Below are 17,389 nucleotides of genomic sequence, written 5' to 3' on the forward strand. Positions count from 1 at the left end.
CATTACAGTATTTTCTTCTGGGTCCTTAGGTCTCGTAGTTTGGAAACTTGTTATTGAAGCTATAAATGCCTTTTCTTTCACTGTAGGTTCCTAGAAAAAGTTCAGTATAACAAATAAGAACTATTCAATTTCCTGGTTGACAATGCAGAGTGTATATTAAATAACTGTAAAATACTTGAAAGTTGAGCAAGTAAGAAAAGCGTATTAATAGATGAGGGGTTTTGAGGGAGGACTGTTTTGTTTTTTGTTTACTTGTTTGCCTTTTGGTTTGTTTGTTTCTTGTTGGTATTTTTAAGGAAAACTTGGGACAAGCTAAAATGCAATGATTTTGCTTCCAGGCTAGAAAAGAAATTGTCAAGATTCATACTCGTGACTGGACCCCTCAGCCACCGGACATGTTGCTTGATGAACTAGCTGAGAAATGCATTGGTAAGACTGAAACAGAAACGGATTCTTGCTTGTGACCAAGTTGTAAAGAACCTTAGCTTGTACCAGGCAGTACCCATGCTCTTGTGCCTTGCTGCACAAGTAGTCAACGAGGCAGCTGGCACACCTTCATAGCAATCAGAGTGAGATGCTTTCATCTATTTACTCTTTGTTGTCGTTCCTCTTGTTGTCTAAGAACGTTAAATGGTTCTGGGGCATCTTCCTCAAGAGTATAGTTTTTGATGAGGAGTCTGCTTCAGCTGCATAAGCGCAGGATATCAGGCAGTGAGCAACATGAAACTTCCCTGCAGAGCGGTAGCACTTTGAATTCCCTGTTAAGCTGTTTGGTTTTGGCCTTACAAATTCTTTAAATGTTGCATGTTGTAAACCTGGGCCTTGACTGATGTAACGTTTGATTTTTGTTTGTTAGGAGACTGTGGTGCAGATATCAAATCCCTCTGTACTGAAGCTGCGCTGTGCTCTCTACGCCGATGCTATCCTCAGATTTATGCAAGTAGGGAGAAGTTGCTACTAGACGTTAATTCTATTAAAATAAAAGCAAAGGACTTTTTCATGGCTATGAAGAAGGTTGTTCCAGCTTCAAACAGGATCAAGGCTTCACCCATACAAGCACTCTCACCCATTTTCAAGCCACTTTTTCAAAGATCAGTAGAGAATATTTTACAAGTTGTGCAGAAGATCTTCCCGCATGCACAGCTTGCACTAAAGGAGGACCGACAGCAAGGTATAACCACAGCATCCACTTCTTTATAATTCTGCTAAAGCAAAAACTTGTGGTTTGTGCAATCAACTTACAGCTTTCAGACATAATGGTGGTAGAATTTTATTATTTGCATGTGCGTGTCTTTTTTTTGGGCAAGTCTGGAATATAACACATAGGTTTTATTGTGGATTCAAAACTGAAATGCCAAATGGAAGCTCTGAATGACTCAATACACAGTAAAGGACGATGCGTTCTCTACTGAAGCATGCTGCTTCTGACGGCAGCTAAGATAATTAGCATTTGTAGAGGTTGACTTGAGGTTTGAAGTATAATGCACCTATTTTTCTTTAAAAAATCAAAACTCAGATCTTTGGAGGGGAAGCATTTCTAGGTCAATGTTTCTAATTCCTTTCTGAAGAATGTCAGAACCAGGATACAAGTATAACTGGTCTAAGCTAAATATTGTTTTAGCTATCGTCCTTTTTAACCAGTCTCCTAATTTAAATGTTTGTGGATCGTACTATACACGTGAGATCAATTAGCATTGATACTTACTAGATGAATGGAATTCTGTGGCCATCACATCCTTTATCCCTGTGCTTTCATTGTGGGAACCTCCTCCAGAAAGAAATGGTCTTGTTTGTTGTTGTTGTTTTTTTTTTTTTAAGCTATTTAGCAACTGCAGAAATTGTTCGTAATCTCCTTTATTCTAAGGGGGAGAAAAAAATCACCAAGAGTAGCGTACCTTACACGTACACATCAGTGGGATTTAGTACAGCTTTGTAGGGCCTTGTGCCATCTCCTTAGATCTGTGGTGGGATGAACTCTAGGAAATAACTTTCAGTGTGTGCTCTCAAATGAAGAAAGGGTTTTGGCACTGATTTAGAAGCTGTATTAATGGAAGAGAAAGAGACAAAGGCTATTCAGGAAAGTTAACAAACCTCTTTTGCCTTTCAGAGCATTTCAATCCTATTTTACAAGATGATATGTTTGACAGTGATGACGATGCATGCTTGGTTTCTGGAGATGAATTAAAAGATGGAATGCCTGACGGACCAGAGAAAAAATGCCTCTGTTTCAGCAGGTAAAGAAAGGTAGATCCCTGTTACATTTAAATTCTCAGGTCTGCTGAGTCTTTGTAAACAGTTCCAGCTGTTAAAAGTGCGAGGGGTGGTAGAGGAAGGGGCAACATCAAGTTTGTGTGTTGAAGGGGTGCTTGGTATTCACAAGAAGAAAGGGTGGAGGGACTAAAGTTGTAACGAAGTTGCTCTGAATGACCAAATTGAAAAGCCCAGGCTTCTCTTTGTAAGCCAAAGTGATTAGTAGACTACCAGAACACGTTGACTTAATCCATGGCATTCTTTGAAAGACTCAAGACCACATAAATGTGCTGTCTGTCCTTTTAGCTAAAAATACCCCAACTTTATGGGTTTGTGTTGCCACCTTTTGCCCTTCTGTTTTCCAGGATTGTTAAACCAGTAGTGAATTATGTAGCAGAAAGAAAACTGAGAAATGGCTTGTTAAAACACCTTGAGAAAAAATTGAATGGTGTCTTTATTTGTTAAGCCACCAAGTTGTGTTAATCTTGTGATATTTTAGTATGGAAGTCATGCAAGCCCACAGTTGGAAAGTTAGATCATGTTGTCACAGCTGGATCAGTTATTTTTCTCCGTTTCTATTGCTGTGCTGTCCAGAAGATTTTCTGTGCTTTAGAGCAAGGCTAAGTCTCTAGCATCTTTGATTTAAGCCAGCAGAGGTACAGCCTGATTGTAGTGGGGAAACAAATGCTCCTCACCAATTAATTTTTAAATAAAAATAAATTTATAATAAAGTAAATAATAAATATATAATAAATAATAAATTTATAATAAAGTAAAGCAAGATTGCAGGGATATTAATTTGCAGTCTTGGTTTAGTAAAGAATAGGAAACACAAGGGAAGAAGGTGAAACAATTGGAATGAGTGAATAACTTAACTGGAAATCTTTCATGTATTTAATGTACCGCTGCCATCTGGATTATTTGGGGAGGGAAAAGAAAGTCTATAGGAAAATTACTTGGAACATCTGTGTGTCTATTCAGCACCTCATTTATAAGCTTGTTTTCTTAACTCTTGTTCTAGGAGTGCTTTCTGCGAACCAACATCATGCCAGCCCCGTCTGCTAATAGTAGGAAAAGAAGGGTACGGCCAGGTTTCTTACGTGGCACCCGTGGTGTTGCACGCTTTGGAGAAGTTTCCCGTTCACACCCTGGACCTTTCTGTTCTGCTTACAAACGTTGCATCGCCAGAAGAAATCTGCGGACAGGTACCTTTTTTTCTTTTTCTTCTCATCGGATTCACTGACTGTATGTAAAGGATCAATCGAGTTGCAAGTAAGGTGAGCAAAATTAATTGGTAATGGAGGTGGCCTTGTTTTAATGCGCTGGGATGTTTGCTTCTGTCTGAAAATCCCCTTTTCTTTTAGACAGCACCACAAACAATCTGGATGTTGTACATGTCCACATTTTCCATACCCAGTTTTACAGTGAGGCTGTTGCTAGCAGCTCAGGAAGCTGGGCGGTGTTGCTAATAAACATCTCTTTGTGGAAAGAAATGCTGTTCATGTCACTGGGATCCAGAAAGTAGTTCTCATTGCCTCCTAAGACTGTGTGCTCCCAGTAGATGGCTCTGTATCAGACTGCATGTCGGCTACTTTTTGTAGGCTTCTTCTAAATTATATTAGTAAGGCAACCGAGGTTTGGGGCTTCTGTTTATTTTGCTTTCGCACGGACATACACAACTTGTGCTGTTGCAGTATGTGCAATAAAAGCATTAACATTCAGAAAACACTTCATTTGCACAGTGATGTGGTTTTAACTAGAAAAAATGACCAGATTTGGTGTTTTTACTTTTAGGCAGGAAATCCATTTTCTTGTTTGGCATCACTACCTTAAAATATTTTTACCTTTAGTGGAAACGTTTGAGAGCCATACAAGTAAGGACAGACATGTTACACGACTGAATACTGATGTGTCCCTTAAGAGGGACATTTCCTTTCTTTGTTATGCGATGATTGTGGCTGTGGCCATATAGCTACGGTGTCTAGCCACTGCCTGAATATATCCTTCCCATCTTCTGACTAGAGTTCTCCGAATACTGATAATCTGAAAGGGTGCACAGAGAAATTCCTTATGTGAAAGGATGCTTGCCACTCTGTTCACGCAGTTTCATTTCACGGGGCAGTCAGATGGCTATGTAGCTATGTATTAAGAGGTTCTTGTACATGTTTTAGTTTTCTTACGCAAGCTTTCCTTTTCACTAGCTGATCCGAAATGCTCAGAAGACAGCACCAAGCACAATTTATGTCCCAGATATCCATTTATGGTGGGACAACGCTGGACCTGCCTTGAAACTTACTTTTCTAACTCTACTACTTAACATTCCAGCATTTTTGCCAGTTTTGCTGCTTGCTCCGTCTGATGTACGTCACTCAGATCTCCCAGAAGAGGTATTTGTCAATACTTTCCTTACTATTTCTTCAGTGTCTTGTAATTTATGAATGCTTTCAGCATCAAAATGCTGTGCTTTCTTAAATGCATGCTGTTATTACTCAGGCACCCTAACAAATCACTTAAAATTTGCTTAGAGAAAAAGAATACTGTGAAAGCATCTGCTTAAGGTTTTTTCTGAGTCAAGCAAGTGACTTTCACCCCCTTCTCACACATGCAAATAATAAATTAATACAATAATTCTGATGGCTACAAAGTGGTTTAGTCAAGAATATGAAGTGCTTGAAATTACAAGAGGATGTTTTTACTGAAGAGATTTCTTCTGACAGTCTGCCATTCCATGCTACGTTGGGTAAACTGCTAATAATGCAATTTAGTAGAGAATTGAAACACTTTGATTAAAAAAAAATAAGTAAATCAGTTTCTTTCTTCATATAGGCCAAAGCTTTCCAAGCTGGAAAGCTGAGTTCCAATTTCTGCTAAAGTAACTTTGGAATCGAATTCTAGTTGTAATCCTAAATAAACTGTAGTAAAAGTAGGTGCAGAACTTCATTGACTTCTGAGAGTTTACATTAAGGGAAGGTGCCCAAAACAGGACCACACTGTTCTCATTCTGATGATTTGGTCTCAGTCACTGGGGGAAGAGAACGGGTCTTACCTAGACGTGTTTATTATCAACTGCTTTGAAAGTGCTTGAGTTCCCACAGAAGTTTTTGTACAGGCTGTAAATTCCTTCTAAAATAAGTAGTGAAATTCCTCACCTACCTTTTAATACTAGAACTTGAAAATGGAGGAAGACGTAGAGGTACTAGCTACTTCAGACACCTTTTGGTAGAGAAATAAAAACTCAGCAAAAAGCCCTCACTTGTCTGCTGAAGCCTGTCTCTTCCCTCGATAGCCATAAAGGTTCTAAGTAAAGGCTGCAGCAAGGCAAGTAAATACAAAGGAGGCGCTGTTGGATGTGGTGAAAGCCATTACTTTACCAGTGTAGCGTACAATCCCTTCAGCGAGCTTTAATTCTACAGGTGATTCTTAAAGGTGATATTTGAATTTGCCGTGCCAACCTGTGAAAATGTAGCCTTTTAAGGCCAGGAAGATAACTTTTTTCAGTTTGTGTTCTTCAGGTTATAATTAATTTGAAAAGGTACTCGTCTTTTTGGAATAGAAGATGAGTTTTTTGTGGCCTTAAATCTGAAATGTCTCTCCTCCTTCTGCTTTAGATGCAAAAATGATTTAATACGGAATTTGGAGAAGTGTGCAATATTGAGTTGCCTGGTAGGGCAGAGAGAGCAGCCTTTTTCTGAGGACCTAATTCTAAATGAAGTGGCTAAGCCTCCTGTAAAGAAAAGAGGTGAGGAGGATATGAGAAGTACATCTAAAACTTTCCTATCGAAGTTACTAGCTCTTTGGGCTTTGCTTTGGTGGTCATTTTCTGTCAGTAATTTGTCATATGCTTGTATTTGAGTACTGTAAATTGGCCAATTTTTCCTGATGAATTGAAGTTGATTGGACATTGGAAGACATTGCCTGTAGCACCACCAGCTGAGCCTCAGAAGCCACAAGAGTGATCCCCACAAAAGTAGGGATGCTGGAGGAGGAAGAGGAGGATACCTTGCGTGACCTTAGAATTTTCTTGAGGGACGTTACTCACAGACTTGCCACTGACAGACGTTTCAGGGAATTTGCAAAGCCCGTTGACCCACAGAAGGTAAAGTAGTGCTGATCCGTGTGTGTCTGTAACTTCTCAGTGTTTGTACTTCTCAGCGTTTTGGGGAAGGTTCAACTTTGTTTTTAGGGCTGCACTGTTAGGATTTTGCAAGAAGCAGAGGCAGTGCTTTTACTTCTGCTGACTCTCAAATGTCTCTTATGGGATTATTTGCTGAAAGCCCTGGTTTCATTCTAAAAAGCCAGTCCAAATGCCAACACAGTTTGCTCGTGAAAAGGCTTTGATATGTAGGCATGTCACAGCACTGAAAAGCACAGAGATCTTTCCTTATAATTACAAACAGTATTTACAGGAGTACTTGAGTGAAGTCTGAAGCCCTTTCTTGGACTGTCAGTTCCTGTGGGAACAGGAATAGGAGCAGCAGTTTGTAAAAATAAGTTTTGAGATCCTGTTCTCTGTTTCATCTGGAACTCCTCAATAGGAATCAACCATAAGTGCAGTGTGTTTTCTTTTTCCTCCAATTGGCTGCTTAGATGCCTTTTTCTCCTTAATTTATGAGATAAGCCTAAACTAGGGGCGTATATTTCAAAGACAGGTGTAACTTGAATATACCTGGGGATCAGCAAAGTCGTCTTCATGTGGGCCTCCACTGGCTTTTCTTCCCCTTTTCTCCTAGGTTCTTGAGCTGTGAAAAATCTAGACAGATACATATGTCCTCATCTGAACTGGTCATTAGGCTCCTCTTCTGCTCTGAGGGAAGAAATGAGCACCTCAGGGCCCAGTTATCTCATTCTAAAGTAGATGCCTGCAATAGGTACTTCACAGGTGCAATTCATGCACCTTTTCCTCAATGTCGACAACAAAGAGAATGCCGGATGGCTTGCTCAGCTTTCACTGTTGTGATTTTCTGAAGCAAAGTGAAATGAATCTCCCACCCTCAGTGTTTCTTCTCTACCATGCACGTGCTTCTGACCTCCCTACTTCTTGTTGTCCTCTCGTGGCCGCTCTAATGAAAAATGAAAAAGCCCTTCCATTTTTGAGAAGCAAACTGGTTAATTTCAGCATCTTCTGATGCATCGCAAATGTTCAGAGTTTTTAGGAAGTCGTTTATTTAAAGTCTTCAGAATAATTTTGGTAGACAGTGTGCAAGGTTAAGAAAACCTCTGAATGCTTGTATTTGATCTGCAGGTACCTGACTATGCCACAAGGATTAAAGAGCCGATGGATCTTTCAACAGTTCTGACTCAAATTGACTCGCGCCAGTACCTCGCTGCAGGAGACTAGCTGAAGGACATCGATCTAATCTGTAACAATGCCTTCGAGTACTACCTGGATCAAAGATCTACAGGTGAGGATGTGCTTTTTAGCCCTAGTTTAAAAAATCTGTCAAACATATAGATGGATAAATGCTGTGTGCGGACAATAGACTTCGGATGGATTAGATGATTTTGGACGTCCAGACTGTAAATATTTTATCATTTTGCTACTTGGGCATGGAATTGTGATATAAGTGTTCCCAAGGAACTAGTGCTTTTGTTTTAATTAACTTCGATGTTGTTATGCTGAAAATATTCACTGAGAGAACCTTTCGGAACCAACCTATGAAGAAAGCAATTTTCTTCTGTGATCAAAACAGTTTCATTGGTTGGTAGACAACATTCAGTTAAAGTGTGTAAAATTTCAGATAGTCACAGCGCCTATGTTTTGCAAGACAGTGCATATTCAATGGTGAGGAACGAAATGGATACAGAGTTTAGACGACTTTGTGAACAAATTAAAGAATCTCGTGAGAAAAGAGGTACGTGCTTTAACGCTAAGGATTTGAAGACTTGTCTCTGCATTTGTAACTGAAAATGCACGACGAAGATCTTTGGTATCTATTCTTTCTTGCAAGGTCGCACCTCTGCAGCGTGTGCTCCATGCGACAACTCCAAGTCACCACAGCAGAACCCTGCTACTGAAGACGAGAAACCAGATGAGGAGATGCCAGCGGCACCTGTAGATGCCAGTACACCCATTTCTAATGGCAAGTTGCATTTTATTCAGCTGCTCTTGTCGTTCATACCTTCTCTGTTCTTGAGGCGCAACAGGTGTCTCTGATGCCTGGCTCTTTATGGCAGAGGTAGTTTGTTTTCAAATTGACTTCCAAATGGGAGAGAGAAATCCAGAGGTCATTCATTCAATATAGCGATGAATTAAAGTTCAAAGAAAGTTGGTTCATTTGATGTACTCTTACTGGAACTTCATTTTGTAAACAGAACGACCCCCCACTCAAGGATATCACAGCTTCCCTCCCGTACTAAAAATGATAGTGCTCACCCTTGTAGGAGCAGCAATGTGAAGAAGGTCAAGGGCAGTAAGAAGGGTTCGAAGCTTTGATATAACAAGCCTTTCACTTTTTTTGACAGAGCTCCTAATAAGCATCTTTAGCAAGGTCTGGAGATGGGAGAAAAACTCAAACTAGATTTTAATTCTAGGATGTATAATGTCAAGCTTGACTGTTCCTCTGAACAGTCAATTGAATTATTTTTTTTTTTAATTTAAATTAATTAGTTTATTTTTTTTAATTTAAATTCATTTGAATATAAAGTTTTTTGTTTTTGTTGTAGTTTTTCACGAAACACTAAGTTTATGTGAAAGGTTTTGCTGCAATATCTTTTTTCCAAGGATATTAAGCTTAAGTTATCCACAAGAAAACGGTGGGGAAAGGGAAGCTTTAGTTTTGAAAGCTTTTTTTTTTTTTTTCTCTCCCGGTTTTTCTTGAGCACAGCAGCGTTTCAGTGTCTGCCTGCCATTAGTTGCCCCACTACCAAGTCAGGAGGGTCAATTAAACTTGCGTGAGGCAGAATTTCTTTATCTGAGTCTACGTGGTTCACATAAATATATTCTTGTTTCCTTCTTTCCCTAGGATTATTCTTCTCCCAGTATTGAATGTTTCAACAGACACCGTTTAAGATCAATGAGCAAAAGCATCCTGCGGTGTTCAGTCTCCAGCTTTGAAGAAAGTATGGCGGTACTGAGGGGAAATGTCAAGAGAAGATGCTTTTCAAGGTACTGTATTTCTATATGTTCAATCTCTGTTCGATTTGTAGATTGAAAAGCAAGAGAGAAAGCATGTGCAGTGAGTTGTGGCCTGATAAACCTCCGGCTAAAATCAGCAGAGGCCTATGAGCATGCTGATGGCGTACCAGTACCTTAAAACTAGAATCCCTCTTCTCAGTGAAAGTCTTCTGCTTTTCTAAAAAAACCTGTTTTTTTCCCCAACCCCTTTGAGGTGTTGTTGTGGTTTAACCCGGCCGGCAGCTAAACACCACACAGTCCTTCTGCAACCCTCCCACCTCCCTCTCTGGGATGGGGGAGAGAAACGGGACAGTGAAGCCCGCGAGTTGAGATAAAGGCAGTTTATTAAGACAGGAAAATAATAATAATGATGGTGATGATGATAGTACTGCTACTAGTAATGTGTACAAAACAAGTGATGTACAATGCAGTTGCTCACTACCCGCTGACCAGTGCCCAGCGTAACCCCTAGCAGCCCGGCTGCCCCGCCCTATCCATGGTGCAGCGTGTTGCCATAAGGCATAGAATTCTTTGGCCAGTTGGGGTCGGCCATCCTGAGTCTGTCCCCTCGCAGCTGTTGCTGTGTGCCGATTCTGATCGCCAGTAGGACAGTGAGACACCGAAAGGTCCTTGGCTTGTTGCAAGTACTGCTCTGCAGCAATTGAAACATCGGGGTGGTATCAGCAATCTTCTAAACATCCTTTCACACATTCTAAGCCAAAACATAGCAACCTACCCGCTACTAGGAGGAGAACTAACGCTGTCCTAACTGAAACCAGGACATGTATCTTTTCCACTTGGGTGCTATTGCTCATAATTTTGAGAATTCAACATGAGCAAGCTAGGAAATGTGGGTACATACAGAACCGCGTGTATATGGCACGCAACAGACTTGGGATGTGGATCCTGCGTGAGGCCTACAGGCTTCTCTTTGTATACCATGGAGCACTGGCTTGTAAACATGGTGAAATTTCCCATCCTTGATGGGTCTAATACAACAAGTCTTTTCTCCCTTCTCTGCCGTGTCCTCTTTCTTAATGTAGGCAGTTGAGAAAGCTAAAATTGGAACGAAAAAAAAGAATATAGCACAGGTAAGTGGCTGTAAGTCCCCGGGATACCTATTTGCGCAGGTTACTGAAGAGGATGGCACTTGGTCACTCCATGGCTTTCATTTGGCCCCAAAGCCTTCTGTAGTCAGCTGAATTCACTCCTCAGTGACTTTTCTGTGAAGAGAGGTAGGTGCAAATAGGAGATTTTATGAATTCCTTGGGGAGGGAGCAGTGTGAATTGCAGCTTGGTAGGCACAAAGCAAACTGTTCTAATTGTGCAAAGTAAATCGATACTTGGTAAGTTCAAACTCAGTTTTATAGCTGGCAAGCACAAAAGTAAACCTTAGCTGTGATCCTAGCAGCACAGCGGTGTAGCTCTTCCCTTCCCCTTGTCCTCTTGGCTCTTTTAATGACAGTGCAAGCAACCAACCTGTGCCAAAGGGTGCTGTATGGCAAACAATGGGCAGGCTTTTTTCTAAAAAGCACGAGTTTGAGTTATGTGGTGTTTGGGTGTTTCTCTTGAAACGATTCTTCCCTCCTTGAGCTGTTAGATCCTAATGCAGGAAATGGAAGTGCTGCATGCATAAACAGAGTAATCAAACATACACCTCTTAGGAAGAGGCTTGCAATGTCCTAGTGTTTGTTTTGAGCACTGTTAGATACAGTTTGACATGAATGGAGTGAAAACACCTTAGAGAAAGGTGTTGATTGTTCTCACTTTTCCAAGACAGAAATAAGTGGAGTAGATTTCCCTCCTGCATGGAACAAAAGTTGCACGTTTGTTTTTGTCTGGCTAGCTTTCAGTCTCTTTAAAAATTTCCCTACAGGTCCCAGTTTTAAGTAGACAGTTTAAACGTGCAGAGCGATAAATTAGTGGAATGCAGTGGTTGTGACACCAACTTCTGATCTGAAATGTAAAGAAAACTCAATCCACTTCAGGGTGCCTTTTTTGTCTGTCTGTTTCCATTTTACAAGAGCAACGGTGAAATAAGGAGAATCCCATCTTCACTGTTTCAAAATCCTTTGTTTCTGCGTTTCAGTCACCAGAACATTGAGGAGTAGAGCTGGTGCAAAAACTGTGAGACGAGTCCACAGAGAAAACAGGGACTTGGAGCTGCGCCGCAGCTGTAGAGTCGGACACAGTCGGTACTCGACTACTAACTCGTCCATTCTATTTGACAAACTTATGACAAAGTAAGTCATCTTTTCTTGCAGACCTCTTAGAATGATCTTTCTTCGCAAGCCTTTGCACTATGGCATGATGTTGGCCTCGACTTGCTCTTTATTTTGACAGCAAAGAGGTATGGCTGCTCCTGGCATTTCCTTCCTGTTTACAGGGAGACACCATTACCTGGCTAGATAAACAGATTTTCTTGAAGGTGCTATTTCAGCATATAAGAATTGATTTAAAAAACAACCAACAACAACAACAAAAGTGCTTCATGGCTTACTAGTTTTGTAATCTCACATTTCTCCAGGAATACTTGATTTGCTGCATTTCACCATTACACTCGTCAGCGCCGCTGATTCTGGTTTATCACTATTTGCATTGCAAATCTCCTTGTCCAAAGCTTAAACTGATGTATGCACTTCTTGAAAACAAAACCTGAAGTTGCAGAGCAGAAGACTCAAGTCATTATGTTAGCAGCTGTGTAACCATACTGCTTTCCAAGCATAAGATGTCCAGCTTATTTTGTTTCTATGAAGAGTTTAAATGGCTCCCGTTAAGCAAAGATGTCCCCACACTGATACTTACTATTAAGCAAGGATTCCACCTCCTTTGGCTGAGGTCTGCTCCCTTACTCACATTGGAACATTCATCCAAGTAGCCTGCAATTCCACACTCTCGGGGGAAAGTCCATAGAATAGAAAAGGTTCCTCCAGTCTCTTCCTCAGCCTTTTTTTGAAGCATGCAATAAAGCAAAACATTCACAGGCTGCCCTTCCATGCAAAACAAGGCAAATTAGTAAGACAGGAGCCACAAAACTGATTGTCCTTTAAAGTTAAAATGAGATTTGAAATAGATCGAGTTAGCAAGTGTTGTAAGTCTGTAGCTAAGTCTGGTTTTGCCAATGCAGCACAATTCGCTATCACGTAGCCAGAGCTGCTTCTGTAGCTCCAAGAAGCAAAACTGCTTTGACAAAATACTGTGTTATCAAAGCATTCGTTGGCTCAGTAGGCACGGCTCAGGTTCAACAAGTTTGTGAAAAAATGAGTACTAACAGAAGCAGCAGGGTCCAAAGAAACACTTTATGTCCCCACTGCGAAATGAGGGGCTTTACCTTGAGTGTTATGCACACTGTCAATAGAAAAGCACTGTAACAGAATCTGCCACGGCAGTTTGCATGTTACTGAAAGACCATCAGAGTGGGACTGCAGCAAGATCATTGCGAAGTTACAAAAAAACCATGTGGGGGTGGGAGTTTAGTTGCGTTAGATAACACAATCTTAGATAAAGATTTTGGTCTTAACGTAAAAGTAAGGATGTCTACTGATTTCTTCAACTCCAACAACTGAAGCCCAAGTCTGAAAAATCGCCTTTAAGAATGCAAAGAAAATATTTAACTCTTCTGTATGTTCATACTTTGCTATCAAGCAAAGGAATGAATGCTGATGCCTTAACTATGTAGGGCTGTAGCTTACAGAGAGACTACACCTTCCTGTTTTTTTCCCTTTAAAAACATTAAGTGTACGTGACATTATTTGGGGGTGTTTTCACATGCAAAGCCTAATGCAGTGCATGCAAGCCCTGTCATCTTCTTCGTCTAGTAGTGTCGCGTTAAGGGGTGTAGCCGATTGACCGTCATGGGTCCCGTCGGATTCAGGGTGCTGAACTATCACGGTCACGGATTCACCAACAACGCAGTACGGCCTCGCTCTAGTCGCATTCAAGGAGAACTCTCACAGCTAGGAAGAATGCAATTAAGTGCAATTTCTTACGGCGACAGGTACACAGGTTCTTTGGATTGTCAGTGATAAATTCACTGTCTGCAAAAGCAAGCTAGCATGCATGAAATGCACAGGTACACAGCCTAGGTATTAAGACATTAAAAAGCATCAAAACTCTAGAGATTTCTAAGATTCCACAGAGACGCCTGGTATAAGCAAGCGTTCAGATCTTACCCCACGGCGTCCCAATGGAGTGGGGGTGGGGGAGTGAGAGGCTCAGCCTGTCGAGTGATGTCAGAAGGAATCCTTCCTGATAGTATCTTCCCTAACATCCCCTTTCTCTTAAAGCAATTGGTATTATTTTCTATCTTTAAGGTGGAGCTTGAGTGACTCTAGTCATGCATATCTTGGTTGTGCTTGGTAGAAATGATCTCACTTGCGTTTAAAGGTACAGACTGTGAGAAATTCCGAGGGCGTGCTCAGTGAGGGGTGGTTGCACCTTGGAGGCGGGTAGCTTTTGGGATGGAGGTGTGCTTATGATGCCTAGTCGCTTAAGGCGATTACTCCACAAGTAGTAACTTAGTGTTGATTTAACTACAGCATATCTAAAACATAAGAAGGATGTTAGTATGGAAGAAGCCGATGAAACCAGTCCTTAAATCTTACTACTTACTGTGCGTGAGCAGACTGGCGTGAGTTTTAGCTATACTGGCAAATATCAAACCACACCTGTGTCGTCCCAGAGCTGGGAAAAAAACAAAAACAAAACCAAGGAAATGTTGAAGCAAATAGGGAGGCGTGTAGCTTGTGCAGTCTTTTAGCTGAGAAAATAAAGAAGGAGAGAGACAGGTAGCCTTGAGCTAGCAGAAGCAAGGAAGAGAAGGGCTAAAAGGGAAAAAACAGGAAGGAGAACACCAGCTCCAGACTGACCTATAGTAACCTTTTTCTCATTAAGGGTCATTAGCACATTAAAAATCACACCTGTCAAAATGCTAATCTATGCTAATGTGGGATTCGGTGTGTGTCCCCCCTCTCCTGTTCCCCCTCCCCCCCGGTATTCCTCTGTAATGCACAAGCTCAGTGGAGATAAGTTAGGTGAGCTGTAATAACCAATCCAAAGGAGCCAAAGAGAGAGTTTTCACAAGTTTCCTGTGTATAAATGACGGTGATTCGAGTCAGAGGTGTGCTTGCTTTGCGAAAGATGGCCAAGTGCCTGACTCTGCAGAGTTCTATAAGTAATTATATAATTAAAAGACCTTCGTGTGCATTCCGACTCTGGGTGCTTATTGGCGCGGTGCACTCTGCACGAACCTGCAGACAACATCTGTACTCGGTGTCATGCCTACAGACAACCCTCTGCTGTTTATTTATTCCTGCATATTTTTCTGTGCATTCAACACAACCCCTTTGGCACAACTAGTTAACCACGTAGCTGCCAGTCCACCACTCAGTTGCACTTGTGAAGAGGAAAAGCTATTTCCGTCTACTGGAGGAGCACATCCTCTAAATGCAAGCTTCACTCAGCTGGTCATTTACTGCAGGACAAGATTTGAAAAGTGTTGTTGAGTTCTGGGTTTCCTGCTTACAGGAAAAATTAAGTGCTAGATCGCCCTCTACTCCGCTTTGTCTGCTGCATTTAATGGAGATTAAACTGATTTCATTTGCTCCTCCGTTTATGGACAATGAGCTGAAGGAACAGGTACAGCACATTAGCCTGGAATGCCTTCCCTCCCAACCAAAGTAAACTGGAGCTGTAACTAACACAAGCAGAAGCAAGGCTTCCGTGTTTTCAGCTGAATAAAGTTCCAACAAAATCATCCTCTGGGATTTGAAGGTTACTTCACATGACATGCCAACGACTCTTTTCCCTCCATTGTAAAGCGGATCCCTGCTGTTAGTTGCTCTAGAAGCAAAGGAATCATCGGTTTGGTTACCAAATAGCCGCTTCTGCAAACGAGAAGTGTTGTGCTCTCTCTTCCCTTTGAATGACTCCACACTTCTCATCAGCTACTGGATTGCTGACCTAGAATCAGAGAACATCCCAAGGTGGAAAGGACTCCCAATAATCACCAAGTCCAACTCGTGGCTCCACACAGGACCACCCCAAAGTGAGACCCGATGTCTGAGAGCATTGTTCAACACTTGTTGACCTCCGTCAGGCTCGGTGCCATGAGCAGTGCCCTGGGCAGCTGTCTCAGTAGCCAGCCACCCCCTCAGCGCAGCACCTGAGGCGCACGGGGCTCGGCGGGGCGGCCCGGGAGGGGAGGACGGCGGGGCGAAGTGGCAGCTCCCTCAGAGCCGTCTCCCCGCCGCCTCGGCCGCATGTCGTGGCATTTTCGTGTCGGGGCTTTTTCATGTCGTGCCCTCGGTCTCTCGCCGTGGGTGAGATGCTGCTCCCCAGCGCGGACCCCTTGCGCGCGGGGCCTGCCCGCGGCGGCGGCGGGAGGGAAACCCCAACCCCAAAGCCCTCCCGGCAGGGAGAGCTCGGGGTGAGGGCCGATCCGGCACCGACAGTAAACACACGCCGGAGGAAACGCTCTGGTTTTAGCCATGAGCAGCGCGGCCAGGTTCACAAGGCGTCACGCTGGAGCTCCGAGTTCGGCGGCGTTCCGAGGCCGTTGTGGCGGTTGTGGAGACGGCCCCGGCTGAGGTGGCTGCTGCTGTCGCTGCTGTCCCCTCTGTCCCTGCTGTTGCCGCTGTTGCCGCTGTTCCCGGACCTTGGAGACCCCCGGCGGCTCCCTGTGCCAGGCCCTGTGGCCCCGGGGAGCTGCCCGCCGCCTCGTCGGCCAGCCCGGCAGCAATCCTGCCAGCACAGAATAGCCCACTGCGTTTCAGGGTAAAGTGACGATTAATTTCTATTTCCTGGCCTGGGTGCTGCTTTCTTCTTTAAGGAAGCTTCAAGGTTAAAGGTTCAACTCAGTTATGTCAGGGTTCAACTCCGTTTCGTGAAGGGGCTCTTGTACGAAAGCTTAAGCTGGGATTGACTCTCTGCTAAGCGGAGGCCAAACGTGGACCTACTGAGAAGCAGGTCCTAAGTGATAACATTTTCTAAAGAGACTGCTAAACACATCTGAAGAGTGCTGCTGCAGAACTCTGAATGGGGGGATAGCAACTGTCTTAAGTGATCTGGAATCTTGAATTTACTTTTCAATGGACAAGAGGTGTGTCTCTCAAGGCAAACAAAGAGAGGAGTAACACCCTCTCTTGTCACTCATGTCAACATAAATTTATGCTCAGAGCGTAGGTGTAGGAACAGCATCGGTATGTATATGGAACATCGGGAGAGGAAGCTCTATCGGTATTTACAGTTTTTCTACTACCTTGCCAGAGAGACGTCATCTCCAAATGAGAAATGGATGTATTTTGAAACAGTGGTGGTGGATCGGATTTCTTCTTTCTAGTGTTAATATTTGCTCTTGAATCGTACTTAATACCTGGTAACACCTCAATCAGTTGTCAAAAATAAACTTAAAAATGTGTAAGGCTTATCTCATTGGTCAGTATAAAGATCAAGGTCTTCCCTTCCCTTCCCTTCCCTTCCCTTCCCTTCCCTTCCCTTCCCTTCCCTTCCCTTCCCTTCCCTTCCCTTCCCTTCCCTTCCCTTCCCTTCCCTTCCCTTCCCTTCCCTTCCCTTCCCTTCCCTTCCCTTCCCTTCCCTTCCCTTCCCATTTTCCCCAGTATTGTTTTTCTGTTCTCCTTCTCACTGCAGTCTTGATTTTGTTTCTTGTCCCTTAAGTATGTTTCCAATGTGTTGCTGAAACATTTTCCCTTTCAATCCTAAAAAAGGAGCTGTCACTGGTGAAGATCGGAGCTTATCCCTGAGCCCAGGAGCTGTCACCTTAGTCTTCCAATCGGACAAGGACGACTTCATTTCTCATGTAAATGCATTTGTCAGGTTTGCGTATTGTTTTTTCAGGAATGGAAAGTGTGTATAGAATGGATTTAAAATCAATTTTAAATGTAAAACGTCAAGGCAAAAAAGTTCTAATTACAACCTCTGCACACAATTTGCCAGCTGTGGGACTAGGAGTTTTCTTATTTACTGTGTTTTGTTTAACGTGTCTGAAGTTTAATGGACAGCAATCAA

The sequence above is a fragment of the Aythya marila genome, assembly GCF_965140915.1.
Source record: "Aythya marila genome assembly, contig: HAP1_HAP1_SCAFFOLD_165, whole genome shotgun sequence".
In the NCBI taxonomy this organism is placed as follows: Eukaryota; Metazoa; Chordata; class Aves; order Anseriformes; family Anatidae; genus Aythya; species Aythya marila.